Here is an 8,639-nt window from a genome sequence, read left to right on the forward strand (position 1 = left end):
CTTGAAAAAGCCATCACCTTTAGACCTATCTATAAATAATTGAGAGTACGATAAAATTCCAAATAAAAAGACTTGATAGTCATTGACAAAAAAAATTTGCAAATGTGAGCAATCGACTGATCAATACAATTTTTCCAATATTCACAGAATTTTAGGGAAATAAGATTGATAGCATTGTTAGGAACAAGAAGGTTTCCTTGTTACAAGTAGGCACCTATAGATATAAGCCTGTATAAAGATTGCATCATTAACAACTTAAATTTAGAGGATACTACAATGCATCAGCAGCACGTATACTCAAATTACAATACAGAGATTAACATGGCACTTGCAAAAGGATAATATGAAAACTTGAGAAGTATTCCATATTTTTCATTCTTCAGATGCAAGAAATGAAAAACAGTTATTAAAAGGTTGATTACAAAATTACAAGTGTAACAATACACGTAATTCATATAATTAAATTTAGTTTGACATCAGTGTATTAAATCTTCAGCTCAGAAAGGCGTTTACATAGCATAAAATTTACAAAACTTCAAATTAGACAACATTGTCATTTTATCCCAAAGAAAAATAAAGACCTAGAAAAATAAGGAATCAAACTGTTTCTATATGGAATGCAATCGGAAAGGACACATTAATTAACCTATACATTATAAAGTAATGTAGAATTCAAAGTATATCTAGGAGAAAATAAAATAAATTATGAACATTATACAAACATAGAATATAGAATATTTTAAAATATACTTTTTCAGAAAAGCACCAGAAATATTTTACTTTCTGTACTACTCATTTCAACAGGTAAGTTAAAATTATTTCTGATTAAAAAATCACAAACTCTGAAGAAATCATTATACATGTATACAAAAACTATTGGATACATTTTGACATCCAATGCAGGCAATTCATTTGGAAGAATTCCGCGGAATCCATGAATTTTTACAGTAAAATATTGGTGTTGCCGGGCACTGGTGGCTCATGCCTATAATCCTAGCTACACAGGAGGCTGAGATCTGAGAATCATTGTTCAAAGCCAGCCTGGAAGGGGAAGTCTGTGGTACTCTTATCTCCAATAAACCACTAGAAAACTGGAAGTGGAGCTGTGTCTCAAGTGGTAGAGGGCTCACCTTGAGCTGAAGAGCAGAGGGAAAGCTCCCAGGCCCAGAGTTCAAGCCCCATGACAGAACAAAAAAAAAAAAAAGATATTGCTCTTATTTGTTTTGTGAAAATATTTTGTAGGGACACAAAAGATGGACTTGCATTTTTGAAATTTAAGAAACTTAACCCGAACATTAGGACTTAGTTGAACAATTTGTACAGCCCTCCACAACTTCATAGAGGGAATGACACATACTTATCCTTTTGGCAATATCAAATGCAGTTTCTTCTATGTTGTTCTTCAGGCCTGGTTTTATATAATGGTTCAACAGAAGGAGATCCAGCGTATCTTTGCTATGTCAATTCTCAGCAGCAAGATACAAGGGGGTCAAGAGGCCTTTAGTTTGGGCATTGGTATCTGTATCATGATGAAGTAAGAAAGAAGCCACTCTGGTATTATTCCACGTATATGCACTGTGCAGGGGTGTCCAGTCATCTACAATTATTGTATGTGCCGCTTGAGACACCAACTCACTGACAATGTCTAAGTGTCCACTGTAGGCTTCTCAATGAAGGGGGTATACTCATCGTCATCCCTACTATTCACATGAGTGGCCATTTGGAAAGAAGTCTCCACACTGTAATAAGCCGAATATTTTTGGCAGCCCAATGAAGAAATTTGCTTGGATCTTTCTCCATTTTTTTCTTTAATTGATACCATTCCTTACTTTTTCATCTTGTTCTTCATATTCCTAAGAATTGCCTAATCAGAGACTTTGAGAGCCAGTGGGAATGAGGTATCCATGTATTTCCCTATTAGTTCACATTGGTTGAACTGGTCAGAAATATCCGGTGAATTTTCTGCATCTGTTTATTCACCATGATTTATTTTCTCTTTTTCCAATTTTACTATTCGAAATTATTCTAACCGGAGAGTAAGGAATTGTTAGAGAACAGAGGAAAGATGTTCCTCCGTATGCAAATGTACACACTGAAAATGAGGACCAGTGATGTCTTCATGTGCAGTTTATTCTAGGAAAATAGGAAATAATGCCTTCTATATAAATGATTTGTTAAATGGCAGAGCAAAAAGTGTAATGATGCAACCAAAAATATAAAAGCAAAATAAATTAGGATAATTATGGAGCAATCATATTATTTATGAGAACCAAGAAAGGGAAAAAGAGAGAGACAGATGTGCAATGACATATCTAGCCACAAAATCCATGCCTCTGATCAATTTATAGAGCAAACAAAATTTTATTTTTTAAAAAAGATGGAAATAGAATTTATGTATTTACTTGAAATTAGTAAATACATTTTTAGTAGCCTACATAAAGAGATATAACTTTGACCAATTACAGACAATAAACTAAATCCTTGATAATTCTAGTAACAAATCTGACTGAAATCAGTTGAATCACACTTTTCCTGTACAATGAAGGAATAGGAAGATAGTCAAGCAGCAGAGAAGGCAGGGAAATTGTATCTGTGACAAAACTTTGTGGGAATTGGTATTGAGGATTTCTTACTGGTGATCCACTTGCAATGGAAGCATGATTCTGAACTATTGATTTAATCATTATATTCTACAAGAAGATAAATGAGAATTGATAGTTAAGGACTACAAATACATTTTGACCTTCTCACTAACCACGTTCAATCATCAAAATCACATGAAGACAATAGATAGCCCTCCTTTTTAGATGAAAGCAAGTGTCTTAAAAAAAAAAAAAAAAAAAAAAGGAATGTATGTAGTCATGCAAAGGACTTCTATTTTACCAATGTCTCATACAATTTTCTAATGTTGGGTACCAATAAATAATGGATCTATCAGAAAGCTCTTAAAGCTAATATGTTCAATAGTGACTTCTCTTACACTATATCATGGTATTGTTTGGGTATGGTCTGAAGAATAAATTTACATTACTAACTTGAATTTCTGACAGGACAATATCACCACTGTACATCTTGCTTCTATACTCTCATTTTTAAATTACTATCTAAGTATGTGCATTAGATAACTATTGAGGAAAAAATAGGAGCCACACTGATGGCTTATGTCTTTAATAGTAGTTAAACAGAAAGATGAAATCTGAGGATTGTGGTTTGAAAGCAGACCAAGAAAAAAAAGTCCATTAGAATCTGATTTGAAAGTAACCAGCAAAAGCTAAAAATGGAGCTGTGGTACAAGCAGTAAAATGCTAGTCTTGAGAAAACTGAAACAAAAAATAAATTCTGGGACAAAGCCAGGCCCTGAGTTCAAGCCCTAGTATTAACACCAAACAAATAAATTAATTAATAAGGCAATTTATTAATTAAAAATAAATTAAGTGGTCACATGTGGAGAAGCAGGTAAAATGTAACATGCGTGGTGATGGCTTATGTATTATTTTGTAATAAGGCATATTATCATTTGTCCTAATCACTAAAATTTTATTTGAACTTTTTTGTACAATAAATCCTGAATTTAGCATGCATGTATATGTGTGTGTACATGTGCGAACATGTGTGTATATGTATATGTGTGCATGTGCTGTTGCAATGTTGCTTGCCAATGTGGACAGGGTGAAGCTGAAAAGAGCTAACTGTGTTGAAATGTTTTTATATAACAGTGTTCTGTCATGTCTTTTCAGTGGAACCACCCTTCTGTATATATTATTTGTCTAATAATAACGTCATCATAATCAAAGCATTTATAACATTAAGTTAGATAAAGAGAACGCTTTCAGCTCTTATTGTATGTTGGGTAAGAAGATACAGACATAATTAGGTTGTAAGTTATTTTGCTGTAAGTTGATTATCAGTACAAAATACGTATGTGACTTCTTAAATTGGTTATACTTTTAAGATACACTCATGTAGTGATTTGGACCGACTTGACCAAACAGGTATTACTCTCTGGTTATTCCTGTGAAACACAAGTTGGATAAACTCTTTCTGGATTTCTGTTGAAAATAACTTTCTTTGCAAGATCATATCTATTCTCACTAAGAGATAATCAAACCCATACTACATTTGAATACCTCATCTTATTGTCTGAAAATAAGTATTGTGGATATGCTTGTTAGATATTCCTTTCAAAAACGAATAAACAAAAAGCATGTGTCATGTCCAGATTGTGGATGCATTTGAAGGTATTTTGTACATGCACAGGGATCTTTACTAATGGCTCTTTTGTGGGAGTAACTATGGCAACTTTAACAAAAAAGGCTTTTTGAATATCTTTTCCAATATACATAACATCCCAGAGCAAGTCTTGCAATTTCTGAAAATCCTTTGAATATTTTAGTATTATTTCATTTCATTGACTATAGAGCCAAAATTTCTGAAATAAATATTGTTAAGATCTGAAAATGTAAGTGGGTATATAGTCTTTTTTATGCGTCATTTTATGAAAACCCAGTTTTTATGAAAGTAAATGGAATAGAATAAAAGAATGTAAGTGACTTGGGTAAGCTAATTATTAGTATAACTTTGTTTTCTATTAACAGTCCATTGAATGTACATGATGCAGTTAAATTATTTCCTTTGTGTCTCTGTACTTCAGTTAGTTTTATAATCTTTATAGTTATGAGTGAGTTTTTGTATAAATAAAGGTCTTTTAAAACGATTAGAATTAACCTTGTGTTTTGTGTCCTACTCCCAAGAAAATGAGTTATTTTTAAGTGTTAATAGTTTATCATTATCATTATCATTATCATAGGGAATCATTATCATTTTCATAGGGAATTTAAAAATGCAGTAGTATTGATGTTTTTTTAAACCAATTGTATTCACAAGTTGGAGAGTCTTTAATTCATACTTAAGTCTTGGTGTCTATGATTTTTAACCTCTCGTTCCTAACATTAATGATAGGTCAGACTGCATTTTTGGGTATATGAAAGGTAAAATATTTATCTGGGGTCAAAGTGATTTTTATATCAGTCTTTCTTTAATAACATTTTAAAGTAGTACGTTTCTCTCAAAATGTTGGGTATAAAAACCAATCAAAATACTTCTAATGGTAAACAATTTAGGTGAACTACAATGTGGAAATGATTGCTCCAAAAGACCTGCAGTCTGTTTCCGTCAGGAATTGGGCAGGTCATTCTTTCAGTAAGACTGTATTAACTAGAGATGGGGTCACCAGGCAGTGCAGTGTTGAGTGAGGGGATAAAATATGATTTCTACTATTTTGAGCTAGAAATCAAGAATGTTATAGTTTAGCAATTCCTTTCACCAAGGAGGTATAAGTGATTATGAACTTGGAGTTTTCATATTACAGTTACTTATTTTCTTTTTTTTTGTTGTTGTTGGTCATGGGGCTTGAACTCTGGGCTTGGGTACTGTCCCTGCGCTCTTCCACTCAAAGCGAGCACTCTACCACTTGGACCACAGTGCCACTCCCAGTTTACTAGTGGTTTATTAAAGATAAGAATCTCACAGTCTGTCCTGCCAGAGCTGGCTTTGAACCACAATCCTCAGATTTCAGCCTCTTGAGTAGCTGGTTTTGTAGGCATGAGCCACCAGTATCCAGCTTAGTTACCTATTTTCTAAGAAAGATAAAGTGAAATATTATTAGAGTGTGCACAATAATTTTGGGATATTTTCCTAGAATTAGTAGACTGAGTGCTGGTATTTAGTTACAAAATAGAATGAGGTTATTTGATATGGTGGGAATGGACCGCAGGCTAACAGTTACCGTGTGTGCAATGTTGTACTAGTAATTGCAACTCTGAAGACTTAATATCATCATCTTAGAATTAAAAATAGAAGTAGTTCCACTTTATGGGATTATTGTGAGGATTAAATTAGATACCAAAGGTAAAGTACTTGGAAAAACAATCAGAGTTTGATACTTTCTACCTGTTATTTTATCATGTGATATATTCTAATATTTTTACTGCGATTTTTATATTGTGTCTATTTAGGATATGCAAAGTGATATATTCATATTAATTGCGTTGTTCACTTTTATGTCATTATGAGGAAAATAACTGCAAAGAAAATTTCTGAGCAGGAAATTATCATATTGACTCATTGTTTAAGATCAGATGTCTCCATCGATTTTTTGTTTTTTTGTTTTTTTTTTTGGGGTCCGGTCATGGGGCCTGAACTCTGGGCCTGGGCGCTATCCCTCAGCTCTTCAGCACAAGGCTAACGCTCTACCACTTGAGCCACAGCGCCACTTCTGGCTTTTTTTTCTTTTTGCTTATGTGGTACTGAGGAATCGAACCCAGGGCCTCTGGCATGCAAGGCATGCGATCTACCACTGAGCCACCTTCCCAGCCCCATCGTTTTTAGTTATATTTTTATAAAATAGTTGTACAAAGGGTTTTCCATTCAACGAAACAGTTTATAATTACAATGGATCTTTACATAACTTTCTCACATCCTTCCAAACCTCACCCCACTTTCATTTTTTCTAGTTTCATACTATCTGCATTGAATATTATGGCTTCACTCTCTACTTCCAGAAGTCTATTTAATCCTTCCCTTTGACTTCCCCTCACCTTTTCCAAGTGATAGTCTTCTGGTATTCATTCTGTTGGATTAAAAGTTCAATTTTATAAGAAATTACAACTTTTAAATACTCCTCTGCAGTGCTGGGAAGGTGGTTCAGTGGTAGAGTGCTTGCCTTGCATTTCTGAGGCCCTGGGTTCGATTCCTCAGCACCACATAAGCAAAAAGAAAAAAGCCAGAAGTGGAGCTGAGGGACAGCACCCAGGCCCAGAGTTCAGGCCCTATGACCGAACCCAAAAATAAATAAATAAATAAATAAATAAATAAATACTCCACTGCAAATAGCATGCTTTGATTAATACTGTTGTTTAACTTGCATAAAATTCTGGCTTCCAAATACACATCCTTGGTGTGTCTGGCTCTGACTTCATTTACTTAACATAATTTTAGATCTATCCATTTCTTTGCAAATGCTGTAACAGTCTTTATAATGGATGAGTGCAACCTAATTGTATATTTGTGCAACACTTTGTCCAACCATCCCTCCACTAAAGGTCGTCTGGGCTGTTTCCATAAGTCCTCTACGGTGAATAGTGCAGTAGTGAACATGATTGTGAGAGCGATTTTACTGTAACCTTTTGGAAGAATTCATAACTATTTTTATGTGAGCAATCCTCTAGCCAATTTTCCAGAATAAGCATATCCCTTTCTTCATCTCCATCACAACGTTTATCAAGTCCTCAAAAACACACTACCGCCTACAGGTCTCAATCAGCTAAAACCACACTGTGCCCTTATTCTTTGTTGTTGTTGTTGTTGTTGTTGTTTTTTCTGTCCAGTCGAGGGGCCTGAACTCTGGGTCCCTCTGGTGCTGTCTCTCAGCTTTTCTGCTCAAGGCTAGCGATCTACCACTGGAGCCACAGCACCACTTCCAGCTTTCTTCTTTTTGCTTATGTGGTGCTGAGGAATCAAACCCAGGGCCTCATGCATGCAAGGCAAAAGCTCTACCACTGAGCCACTTTACTAGCCTCAATGTGCCCATATTCTTTTAACACATTTTTTCATAATTTTACACATAATTTAGTGAGAATCTTCTATGTACTTTCCTAATGTGGGAATAAGGGATATGACAATAGAGTAAAAGTAAGAGATATGGAATTTAATTAGCTATTATCATATTTAAAATAATTTTCAGCTCTAACTCATAGTCTCACTATTATTTTAATCTTTATTTGATTACTTCATATAACCGCTAAATTATAACGTATGATTTAAACACAAAGGCAAAAAAGTGTGGTTTTACTTTGACACTCATGTGTGAGGATGCACAATATGGGCAAATAAAGGGATAGGAATTAATAGTCATTATCCATTTTGTTAAATGGTTTTCTCAAACGGATTCTCACAATTCATATTTCATTCAACAACAAGAAACATGACAATTCCCTTTGCTTTGCTCCTCATTAAACTTGTTTCCATGTTATTTTATAATGAAGGATGATTTCATAAATCTACTGTAGATATAAAAATATGTTAAAATATTTCTATATGTATGCATTGATATAAATATACACACATATATTATAAAGGTTATAATGATAAATTATAACATCTGTAACTGTACAATTTACTAAATTATTAAAAAAATGGATGGCTCAGGCCTGGAATCCTGGTTATTCAGTAGGCTGAGATCTGACGATCATGGTTTGAAGCCATCCTGGGCAGGAAAGTCCATGAGCCTCTTATCTCCAAACAACCAACAGAAAATCAGAATTGGAACTGTGGCTCAAAGTAGTAGAGTGATAGCCTTGAGAGAAAAGACTCAGAGATATCACCCAGGCTCTTAGATCAAGAACTAAAATCTCCCCCCAAAAAATATTTAATTTACACCTGTGTAAGTAGAGTATTTCCTTCACCCAAATGCACATCCATGCTCATTTGCAAGGTAACTCTGTTATGTCTGGAGTACCACATAATATTATCACTTAAGTACAAAGCATTGCAACATGGGTAAACTCTATCTCTCTCATGCATTTTTCTCCACTCAAATATTCAAATCTTGCAATTATTCCCATTATTTAAAATCATAGTTT

The 8,639-nt window shown here is 34.1% G+C and overlaps 1 pseudogene; it reads left to right on the top strand.

The window, feature by feature from the left end:
* Positions 1-276: 276 nt before the first annotated feature.
* LOC122100632 lies at positions 277-373 on the top strand (annotated as a pseudogene).
* Positions 374-8,639: the final 8,266 nt, after the last annotated feature.

The sequence above is a fragment of the Dipodomys spectabilis genome, unplaced genomic scaffold (genome assembly GCF_019054845.1).
Source record: "Dipodomys spectabilis isolate Male_0828 unplaced genomic scaffold, ASM1905484v1 ptg000590l, whole genome shotgun sequence".
NCBI classification, from domain to species: Eukaryota; Metazoa; Chordata; class Mammalia; order Rodentia; family Heteromyidae; genus Dipodomys; species Dipodomys spectabilis.